The 12,392-nt window shown below is 44.9% G+C and overlaps 1 pseudogene; it reads right to left on the reverse strand.

Annotated features, from left to right (window-relative positions):
- Positions 1–8,950: 8,950 nt before the first annotated feature.
- On the reverse strand, positions 8,951–10,698 carry LOC113014302 (uncharacterized; annotated as a pseudogene).
- Between the last annotated feature and the right edge of the window lie 1,694 nt (positions 10,699–12,392).

The raw sequence follows: 12,392 nt of genomic DNA on the forward strand, positions 1-12,392 counted from the left end.
CCTGTATTCAAAGCATAAACAATTGCTTTAATCTCTGGGCTCTGCTGCAGTGCTGTTGCTTTACAGTTGGGCCTACCTCAGTGGAATGAAAAGCAAACAGTACAGTGGAAGAGCAACTTGATAATTATCTTTTCAGTTTATAAAGTGGGCAACTTTAGCCTCACATGAGCTTGATTAGGAAAATATACTATTATGTTTGAGTGGGATTTGGCATGTGAGTGATTAGGTGTAGCAGTACAGATTGGGGAAAAATATTTGTTTACAAATAAATCTCAATAATTTGCACTGTGAGTTTTACTTTGTGTGTAGGCTTTGATTAGCTAGTGTGTACTGCTGCTCTGAGGTTCACTGCTATTTGTTAATTTAGACAGCTGAATCAAATGAGATATAACCAGATATCACCTAAGCTGTCATAAATAAGTATATAGTGTCATGGTCCTGGGTCGTGCGACCCGGTGTTTTGTGTTTAGTCTATTTTGATGTTTATTGATTGTTTAGGTTCATTAAGGTAGTCCAGCCATTTGTATATATCACCCTTGCATTACGTCTCCCTTGCCCTTCGTGTGTTTATGTCTGTGCGTCTTGTACTGTCAAGTTCATGCTGTCAGTATTGTCACCTCCCCCTGTACTACGTCTCCCCGGTTCATGTCTCATGTTTCCTGTTTTACTTTGAAGGCCTGCATTCACTGTCTGTGTATTCAGTTTCACTCCTCCTGTCCTGTCGTTAAGTTCATGTGTGTCAGCTGCGTTCCCATGTGTGGCCACTTCCCCTGATCATCCCTCATGTGTATTTAGTCTCTGTGTTTCTTACAGTCTGTGTCGCGTCGTCTGTGTTCCCACCCTCCGTATCTCCATGCCCGGTCTGTTGTCCACGCCATGTTTCCCATGCCATGCTTCCAAGTTTCTTGTCTAGGTTTTTCTTATTATTTGTTTAGATTCCCCAGTTTAGGTTTGTGTTAATGTTTGCTTCAGTTTGCCTTGCCCTTTGTTTGTACCTTTTCTACCAGCCATATTAAACGGCTCGCTTTCTGTTACGCTCACTCCCGTCTGCTCACTTGTATACGCACCTGGGTCCATTACACACACCACCGCACGGCCTGTCTCTGCAGACCGTGACATATAGTATGAATGAGACAGGTGCAACCCTAATCTGGGAACCACCCCTGGTAGGCAAGGCTGGTTTTTCCCTTTAATAAGGACAGGGGCAGGTAATTGCCAACTTAGCAACTTTGTTACTATATTTAGCAAGTTTTCAGACCCCTTATCAACTTTTTTTCTAAAAAGTAACTAGCGACAAATCTGGCAACTTTTTCTGGTGTTTTTGGAGACGTTGACTTGAAATGTATCGCATATGTGTCGCTCTTACACTCAACAAGCGGGCGTGCTCCTGTGTGCACCTCACCTGTGCCAAGGCGCTCACAGGCGGCGGCCTTAACTCCATCTTGTACACCCGACTGAAGTTATGTCCATTTTGATTGTTAATGTAGTTTGTTAACAACGTTATGGCTAAAATGTTCTTCTTTTGCTGTTACTTTTTGTGGATCACAAGGTTTAAAAGTACTTAAACACACAAACACACTTTTGCTGGTCCCAAATCTGGATAAAGGAGGAGGGTTTGAATTGTGACATTAAAAAAAACAATAATTCCTAAAAAGAAATTTAATTTGTAGTTCTAAATATATTCCAAATGCGTTTAGGGTGTTTTTTACTCACATTATGCCTCTTCCACAATGTTATTTTTCTCTCCTACAGCAGCCATTCCAATTACATAGGCATGACCAATTATGTAAATTAAGCGATGCCATCATTTAGCGACTTCTAGTGACTTTTAGGATGGCCAATAGCGATGTTCCTTACTGAGGAGTTGGCAGCACTGATTAGTCGAGCTCTTGAGTGAACCTGGAGCTGTGTGACTGCCTGGTCTACGCTGTGCTATTTGGCCTTTTTAACTTTTCTATGGCAGCTTGATGTGGGTTGTGTGAGTACAAGAAAACAATTATTAGAATATGATGTGTCAAATTTGTTTAGATCAGAGGAATAAGGAAGGATTTGTCTGTGTGTTTTAGTTTGGCTTAGCTGTAGGCTTGCGAGTGTGTGTAATTGTTTAGAGGGAAAGGATTCACATTCACTTACGTGCACTTACATAGACATATGGGTACGCGCACACATAGGCACTCACGTGCTTGTGCATACACACACAGACACAGAGTTTGCAGCACACCATGGGGGTTTTATGATGGGGTTGCTTCTACAAAACTGTTTCACAGACAAAGGAGTGAAGATTTGCAGAGGGACACCGGCCTTGCACATCTCCCCTTCTAGAAGATGCATGCTTAAATGAAGATGAATAAAGATGAATAAAGGTTTTTGTGAAAATGATTACTGAGTTCTGGTGCCATCTCTGGATGTCCAAGGAATAAAAAGAACCGGGGTGAAACTGATTTCGCAACAGTTGATTAGTCTTCTATTGGAGTGGTAGGTCACAGAAAATGTTCTGCTTGAGTTTTGGTAGAGTTTTGAAGTTATTTGTACCCCTGTAGGAAAAAACATAATTTAACGCTTCTGGAGAAACTTGTAGTGGACTCCGTCACCCCTGGCTGATACTTATTAGTCGAACTTATTAGTCGAGTGGACCACATCAGTCCAGCTCGGAGGTCCTTACACTGGCTGCCTGTCTGTCAGAGGATAGACTTTAAAGTTCTGATGCTGGCCTATAAAGCTCTGAATGGTTTAGGACCAAAATACATCAATGACCTCCTGACCCAGTATGAACCATCCAGATCCCTCAGGTCATCTGGATCCGGTCTTTTATCAGTTCCCAGAGTCAGAACCAGACACGGAGAAGCTGCATTCAGCTTTTATGCTCCTTATATCTGGAACAAACTCCCAGAAAGCCTCAGATCAGCTGAAACACTCAGTTTATTTAAATCCAGGTTGAAGACTCACCTGTTCTCAGCTGCATTTGAATAAAGCACCAAATCCACACTTTAAGCTTAAATTTCAAAACTTACATTTAACTACTGATTTTATCTACTGTTCTGATTTTATCTGTTTTGATTTTATATACTGTTTTGTTTGTTTGTTTGTTTGTTAATTAGTTAGTTAGTTTATTTGCTTGTTTTAATCAATTTTAAATCATGCTTTTTATTTGTTCTTGTTTCTAATGTCTCTGTAAAGCACTTTGAATCACCTTGTTGTTGAATTGTGCTATACAAATAAACTTGCCTTGCCTTGCCTTATTAGGGTGCGACCCTAACCTGGAGACAGGTAACTGAAAAACAGATATGACGCAAAGTGGGAGGGATATTCCTTCTGAGGTAAAGTGTTCAGTGATGTCCTATTTTATTTTACAGATTGCCAAGCTGCTGCTTTGCCGCGGTGGATTTCTTGCTGTTGGGCCAAGGTGCTGATACGCTGGTGGCTCTATTGTAATTTGTGGTTTCATCCACACTCCGGACTCACATATAAACACAGACGGTTTCCAACTGATCCGGGCAGACAGAACAATGGAGAGTGGCAAGAAGAGAGGAGGAGGTTTGGCTGTGTTTGTGAACAATAGATGGTGTAACTCAGGGCATTTATCTATCAAAAAGATGCTATGCTGTTAGGACATTGAGCTGCTAGCGGTTAGCATGAGGCTGTACTATCTACCGCAAGAGTTTACACACGTCACTGTGATAGCTGTGTATGTCCCGCCCTCTGCTAACGCTGCAGCAGCCTGTGAGGTCCTGCACACTGTAACCAGCAGACTTCAAACACAGCACCCTCAGGCCCTTTTCCTGATCTCTGGCAACTTTAATCACATCTCCCTGTCCTCCACTCTCCACACCTTCACCCAGCACGTCACCTGCCACACCAGAGACATTAAAACATTGGACTTATTGTATGCCAACACCAAGGAGGCATACAGCTCATCACCTCTCCCTCCCCTGGGGGCCTCAGATCACAACCTTGTTCATCTCCAGCCTGTGTATAAACCTCTGGGACACGGAGAACCAGTTGTGAAACGCACCGGAAATGGTCGGCAGAGACTGAAGAGGCCCTAAGGGACTGTTGTTTTCTTTGGTTTTTTTGCCTGTCCCGTTTGGCTCTTTTACCATCAGAATTATTGTCTAAAGGCGAAGAAAGATGCCCAACGAATTTACTTTACCAAATGGACCGTCCCAGCCTTGCCATAATGGGCTATTTGATTCACCTTTTATTGTTTATTTTATTTTATTTTCACTTGCTAAATACGGGACAGACTTGACTGGGGAAAAGAAAGGGGAGAAAGAAAGAGGGAAAGACAAAACAGCGGGGAAGAGGGACGGGAATAAAGGGCAAAAAACAAACCAACAAAATAAGCAGACAAAAAATACATATATCAATCACCTGGCAGCCAGCTGTGCCAGAGTGACCGAGCCCCAGGCCGAGAGGCCGAGGGCACCCCACCGCCGAAGTGGCCCGAGCGAGCCCCAGGCTCCAGGTCCCGACAAGCAGCCACCAAGGAGTGAGCCAGTGCGTACCTGGACGCCCACCCCCGGACACAAAGAACCACCAACGCACCGATGTCTGAGGGAGTCCGCCACTGGCAGGGGAAGTGGTGGGGGGAGATAGGCCTCAATACCTTGGAGGGCCTGAGATGTCCCTAGAGAGGTGGCATCTGATACCCAACCTGACATATAGACACAGACATACAGGCACACACAGATATAAACATCCATTTCCACCCTCATGCTCTCATATGCAATTACTCAACACTCACCCAACGTGGAGACAGACATAGAGAGACACTGTACACACAATCACACTCCCCAAGCGTACTCTAAACCCAAGGTCTAGGTACCCTTGCCCCTGGAGGGGGAAACTGCACCCAGACCCAGGTAGTGTTACCCTCTTCCCTGGGGTGGAGAGAAGCAGACTGCCCCGACTCGGCAGCAGCAGGGAGGCCCCAAAGTAGATGTCTTTCTGAAAGCGCTGTACCTAAGTTTAAGAATATAATCCACCCACTGTTATCATCTTCAATGCGTCTTTAACCCTGTAACAACAGAGAGCAGAGCAGCTATCTGAACGCTACTCCAAAAGAGGTCGATTATCTTGTTAATAATTTTACCTCCTCACTACGTACGGCTCTGGATACTGTAGCTCCTGTGAAAACTAAGGTCTCAAATCAGAAGTACCTGACTCCGTGGTATAATTCTCAAATACGTAGCCTAAAGCAGATGACTCGTAATCTGGAGAGGAAATGGCGTGTCACAAATTTAGAGGATCATCATTTAGCCTGGAGAAATAGTTTGCTGCTTTATAAGAAAGCCCTCCGCAAAGCCAGAACATCTTACTATTCATCACTGATTGAAGAAAATAAGAACAACCCCAGGTTTCTCTTCAGCACTGTAGCCAGGCTGACAAAAAGTCAGAGCTCTTTTGAGCCAACCATCCCTTTAATGTTAACTAGTAATAACTTCATGAACTTCTTCACAAATAAAATGTTTATCATTTGAGATACAAATGGTTACAAATGATCTTCTTATGGCCTCTGACAGTGGACTCATCTCTGTGCTTGTCCTGCTAGACCTCAGTGCAGCATTTGATACTGTTGACCATAATATCCTATTAGATTAGAACATGCTGTAGGTATTACAGGTACTGCACTGCAGTGGTTTGTATCATATCTATCTAACAGACTCCAATTTGTGCATGTAAATGGAGAGTCCTCTTCACACACTAAGGTTAATTATGGAGTTCCACAGGGTTCAGTGCTAGGACCAATTCTGTTTACACTATACATGCTTCCCCTAGGCATACAAAGCATACATTTTCACTGCTATGCAGATGACACCTAGCTGTATCTATCCATGAAGCCAGATAACACACACCAATTAGTTAAACTGCAGGAATGTCTTAATAACATAAAGACCTGGATGGCTGCTAACTTTCTGCTTCTTAATTCAGATAAAACTGAGGTTATTGTACTCAGCCCTGAAAATCTTAGAAATATGGTATCTAACCAGATTCTTACTCTGGATGGCATTACCTTGGCCTCCAGTAATGCTGTGAGGAACCTTGGAGTCATTTTTGACCAGGACATGTCCTTCAATGCACATATTAAACAAATATGTAAGACTGTGTTCTTCCATTTACACAACATCTCTAAAGTTAGAAATATCCTGTCTCAGAGTGACGCTGAAAAACTAGTTCATGCATTTATTACTTCCAGGCTGGACGACTGTAATTCATTATTATCAGGATGTCCAAAAAACTCACTGAAAAGCCTTCAGCTAATCCAAAATGCTGCAGCAAGAGTCCTGACAGGGACTAGAAAGAGAGAGCATATTTCTCCTGTATTGGCTTCCCTTCATTGGCTTCCTGTTAAATCCAGAATTGAATTCAAAATCCTGCTCCTCACATACAAGGTCTTAAATAATCAGGCCCCATCTGATCTTAATTCAATTCAATTCAATTTTATTTATATAGCGCTAAATCACAACAAAAGTCGCCTTAATGACCTTGTAGTACCATATCACCCTATTAGAGCACTTCGCTCTCACACTGCAGGCCTACTTGTTGTTCCTAGAGTATTTAAAAGTAGAATGGGAGGGAGAGCCTTCAGTTTTCAGGCCCCTCTTCTGTGGAACCAGCTTCCAGTTTGGATTCAGGAGACAGACACTATCTCTACTTTCAAGATTAGGCTTAAAACTTTCCTTTTTGTAAACCATATAGTTAGGGCTGGACCAGGTGACCCTGAATCCTCCCTTAGTTATGCTGCAATAGACGTAGGCTACCGGGGATTCCCATGATGCATTGAGTTTTTCCTTTCCAGTCACCTTTCTCACTTACTATGTGTTAATAGACCTCTCTGCATTGAATCATATCTGCTATTGACCTCTGTCTCTCTTCCACAGAATGTCTTTTATCCTGTCTTCCTTCTCACCCCAAACAGTCACAGCAGATGGCCCCGCCCCTCCCCGAGCCTTGTTCTGCCGGAGGTTTCTTCCTGTTAAAAGGGAGTTTTTCCTTCCCACTGTCGCCAAAGTGCTTGCTCATAGGGGGTCATATGATTGTTGGGTTTTTCTCTTTATCTATGAAGCGCCTTGAGGCGACTTTTGTTGTGATTTGACGCTATATAAATAAAATTGAATTGAATTGAATTACCTCCCTCAGTTCACATAAACAAGGTACAAAAGCAGGAAATTGCTAATTAACCAGCATCATCTAATTACATTTAAATTAATGTCTACTGCCATTAACGTAACACCACAGACTGCCCTCCAATTTGACACAGAGTCACTGTAAACTCCACCACAGTACTGCTAAATAACCAGTTTAGCCTGCAGTAAAATGGTTTTCATGCAACCTTTGAATACTACTATTAAATACTATTATTAAAATAAAATTAAAAAATACTTCAATAGCATGAAAAATAATACAAACTGATACAAACTGTTTTTGTTACAAGCATGTTGGTTTTTTCTCTCCTTGGGAAATACATCTACTGTGCATTTAGCTACAAAGACAAAAACTGCACACAAAAAAGTTATTGCATCAGTTAAGCATTTCATCACATTTGCTGAGCTGTTTTGAAAAGCTACATTTGAAATTAAATGGCAGTTACAAAAAAAAAGCGAATCAATTTATGGTCACCTCTGATGAGTAGCATGTCGCAGGGTCAACACAGTATTGAGGATGTAAGCGATGCATGGGATGTAATTTTCTTGTAAGTAAGAAAGTGCATTCAAATCCTAGGCTAGAGGAATTGCCAAGCTGCAACACTTGAAGGTTAAAGTGCAAGAACACCGTTCCAGATCCTTCTGATTCACTCTAACCCCTGCATACACACAACACAGCTTAGACACACCTTTACGGACACTATTCAACAATTCCCATGTTGAAAATGTACAAAGTTATTCAAAGCTATTCGAAGAAACAATTGCTATGAAGTAATATTCAAAATACTTGTGGGTTGAAGAGATATCATTTAAAATTATAACACTTTTGTGTAATTCCTTTTTGTGTTTGCAATGGCAGCCTGTGAAAAGGCAATGCAATTTTAGAAAACTGGGGGTGGGCCAAAAAAGAAATCACACCCACTAGTAAATTTCAACCCCTAGGCGTGAAATAAATCTGCAGGGGGTCATGAAAAAGGGAACTTTAAGGTCGCAGATGCAATGTGTTTGAGTGTCTTTGTGTTTTGATCTGATAAATAAATAGAAATTAAGGTGATGGTCTGCATCAGGTTGATCCGGTGAGGCTGAAAGCGCTCACGTAGCAAGGATATGGTAATAATAATATGGCTGACTTTGACCTGTTAAAAACAACAACTCCCCTTTTTTCTCTTTTTGTTTATATCTCTGTAAGTATGATGGGGGGGCGTAAACATATGGACTTTAATCTCAAATTTCACACAGCCGAGACACAACTTCAAAGTGGAACGGCCTGAAGGATGGAAGCAGAGTGAGAGGGGGAGAAAAAAGCTGAAAGAATAAGGAACAGCAACATTTACATGTATCCAAGGGAGCAGCTGTGAAGGGGAACATACAATATTTAAAAGGATGGAGACTGAGACAGCCTTTGCTACACAAACATATTTGATCTGTAACTATTATTTCAAGGGCATATCAAGGTAAATAATATCCTTGCAGTGGTGAGGTTTTGAAGTTAGAAAAACATGCCAACTGCCAAAACTCATCATGAACACCCCCACAACACCGACCCACTCCGTTATGACTATATATAGTTCAGACTTCATTAAAGAGTGTCAGTCCTCAGTAGTCGGGACAGTGCAATTGCGTCTTTGATTTGTTTTCCAGCTAACTGACTTCAAAGTTTATAATCACGGCACAGAGCAAAAAAAATGTTCATCATGCTTATTTTATACCAGCGAGAGGAAAACTTAAATTTCCTGTGAATATATCTACTATAAAGACACATCTCCTGGATGCACTGGTACGCATCTTCAGTGATGTACCCTAGGGTCATCAGGTGTTTCGGGTCTCACAACATCATACACCCTCGCCCAGGCGACCCAGCCGGGGGTGATCAGGCCCCGACTTGCGTACCAGTAGCTACCCACGGATCAGCCCTCTTGATCCACAGCCACCTTGTGGCTTTCTCTGCCGCTTCACTCACAGCCTGGATGGCCCTCTTCTTGGCTGCCACAGCCACGCCCAGCCGGCCTAGGACTTTGCAGAGTGATCGTCCTGCAAAGCCCCTACAACCCACTTCTATGGGCTCATAGAAAGTCTTTCAGCCCCTTCCCCTGCACTCCTGCACTAGTTCCTGGTACTTTCCTCGTTTCCTTTCATTGGCCTCCTCAATCCGCTCTTCCCAGGGCACTGTGAGTTCCAGCATGATCAGCTGTTTTGAGGCCTCAGAAATAATTATCATGTCTGGCCGGAGTGATGTTTTTGCAATGTTCTGAGGGAACTTTAGTTGTTTACCCAGGTCAGCCTGTAGCTGCAAATCAGAGGCTGTGTTGAGGAGGCCAGTTGTCAAATGTGGGCGCACCTGGGGTTTCTCTCCAGCCTTAATAAAAGAGATTGCCTTCCTCGGAGCATGATAATGCTTGCTGGTGCTGATTGCTGAGGCAATCTTTTCAGCAACTACTCTGAGCACCTGGTCGTGCCGCCAACGATACCGACCATCGGCCAGGGCCCTTGGGCAGCTGCTAAGGAGGTGTTCTAGGGTCCCTCTTCCAGAGCACAGGGGACAGGCAGGTGTCTCACTCTTTCCCCACAGATGGAGGTTTGCTGGACTTGGCAGAGTGTCGTATACTGCTTGCACTAGGAATCGGATCCGATGGAAGTCTGCCTGCATGATGTTTGCCCAGGTGACCTTGCGCTGCAAGGTGCTCTCCCACCTTGTCCATGCTCCCTGCCGCTTAAGGCCTACAGCTCTACTTACTCGCTCCTCCTCCACACCTGCTCAGACCTCTTCCTGTAGTAGCTGGTGTCTCTCCTTTCCCTGTGCCCTGCTGACCTGGGCCTTTGGGACGTACCCCAAGCCTGCTCCCCCTGTTGCTAAGACCCCCATCAGTGTTTCTGCCTTAGGCGTGACTCCGCCACCTCAACTGCCTTCTCAGCCTTCCACTTTCTTCCTGTCCTTACCTCAATACCTGCTGATGCCACCTTGCAGTCTTTAGAATCTCTGTACTGCAGGGTTTCTCGTGTGCGAGCCAACTCTTCTGTGAGACCACTGAAGGGTAACTGCACGCTGTTGCTTGCCCCATACAAGGCAGCGCTGGTGAGCGCTGCCTTGTACAATTCCGCTTGTTCGTGTATTTAGTTACATGCAATGTGTGACAGCACATTTTAAATGACGAAAATAATGTACAAAAGGCACAATTACATGTACATTATATTTAAATGTATCTGTGCGAATGTCTATGTCTATGTGTGTTGCTTGTACCCACCTTTCTAGGGTTTCCACCAGTTTATAAAAGCCCAGCCTGACCTAAAGCCGAGTCATGCATCGCTTTGTAACCAAGCAGCAAGAAGCAACCGACAGCCTTCAGAACATTTGAAACATTTAAATAAATAAATACAAGTGTCAAAAACTGCAGTTTTTCTAATGGACGCTGGCTCCAAAAACTGGGTCAGTCCACATAGACTCATGTGTTAAGATGTGACTGGCTCAGGTGGTAGAGCAGGTCACCTACAAACCGGAAGGTCGGTGGTTTGATCCCAGCTCCTCCAGTCTGCTTGAGCAAGATACTACCCCCATGTTGCTCTCCAATGCATCCATCAGAGTGTGAATCCATCCATCCATCCATCTTCATCCGCTTTGTCCGGGGCCGGGTCGCGGGGGCAGCAGCCTAAGCAAAGAGGCCCAGACCTCCCTCTCCCCAGCCACCTCCTCCAGCTTATCCGGGGGAATACCAAGGCGTTCCCAGGCCAGCCGAGAGATATAATCTCTCCAGCGTGTCCTGGGTCTGCCCCGGGGCCTCCTCCCGGTGGGACATGCCTGGAACACCTCACCCAGGAGGCGCCCAGGGGGCATCCTTGTCAGATGCCCGAACCACCTCAGCTGGCTCCTTTCGATGTGGAGCAGCAGCTGCTCTACTCTGAGCCCCTCCCGGATGGCCGAACTTCTCACCCTATCTCTAAGGGAGAGGCCAGCCACCCTTCGGAGGAAGCTCATTTCTGCCGCTTGTATCCGCGATCTCGTTCTTTCGGTCACTACCCACAGCTCGTGGCCATAGGTGAGGGTAGGGACGTAGATCGACCGGTAAATTGAGAGCTTCGCTTTTACACTCAGCTCCCTCTTCACCACGACGGACCGGTGCAGCGTCCGCATTACTGCAGCTGCAGCCCCAATCCGTCTGTCGATCTCCGGCTCCCTTCTCCCATCACTCGCGAACAAGACCCCGAGATACTTGAACTCCTCCACTTGTGGCAGGAACTCATTCCCGACCCGGAGTGGGCACTCCACCCTTTTCCGGCTGAGAACCATGGCCTCAGATTTGGAGGTGCTGATCCTCATTCCCGCTGCTTCACACTCGGCTGCGAACCGTTCCAGTGCGAGCTGGAGGCCTTCACCCGATGAAGCCAACAGAACCACATCATCTGCAAAAATCAGAGATGAGATTCTGAGGCCACCAAAGCGAAAGCCCTCCGCCACTTGGCTGCGCCTAGAAATCCTGTCCATAAAAATTATGAACAGAACCGGAGACAAAGGGCAGCCCTGGCGAAGCCCATCACCCACCGGGAACGAGTCCGACTTATTGCCGGCAATGCGAACCAAGCTCTTGCAACGGTTGTATAGGGATCGAATGGCCCGTAGCAATGGGCCAGACACCCCATATTCCCGCAACACCTCCCACAGGACACCCCGAGGGACACGGTCGAATGCCTTCTCCAAGTCCACAAAACACATGTAGACTGGTTGGGCAAACTCCCATGCACCCTCAAGTATCCTGGAGAGGATAAAGAGCTGGTCCAGTGTTCCGCGACCAGGACGAAAACCGCATTGTTCCTCCTGTATCTGAGGTTCGACTAACGGACGAACTCTCCTTTCCAGCACCCTGGCATAGACTTTCCCAGGGAGGCTGAGGAGTGTGAATGAATGGAAAAAGTGCTGGTGTGATTAGGTGAATGAATCAGTTGTATAAAGCGCTTTGAGTGCTCAGATACAGTAGAAAAGCGCTATATAAGAACAAGCCCAGTCCATTTAAGATGCCCAGCTTAATAGTATTAAAGACCTTCAAGTTTATGACTGGTACTAAAGGTGTTACAGTTGTCATGGGGTGGAATGGACAAGTTTAACTGAGTGTTTTTCATCTTGCATGGGTTGCTATGTTTTAATCTTTTAATAATGTACCGGTTTCAGTCATTATGCAAATGTACTATTTATAAGATTGGGGAAACCTGCAGTCAGCTGAGACTGAAGAAGTCACTTGGATGAGTGACGAAAGATTT

This window comes from Astatotilapia calliptera, chromosome 22 (assembly GCF_900246225.1).
Source record: "Astatotilapia calliptera chromosome 22, fAstCal1.2, whole genome shotgun sequence".
NCBI classification, from domain to species: Eukaryota; Metazoa; Chordata; class Actinopteri; order Cichliformes; family Cichlidae; genus Astatotilapia; species Astatotilapia calliptera.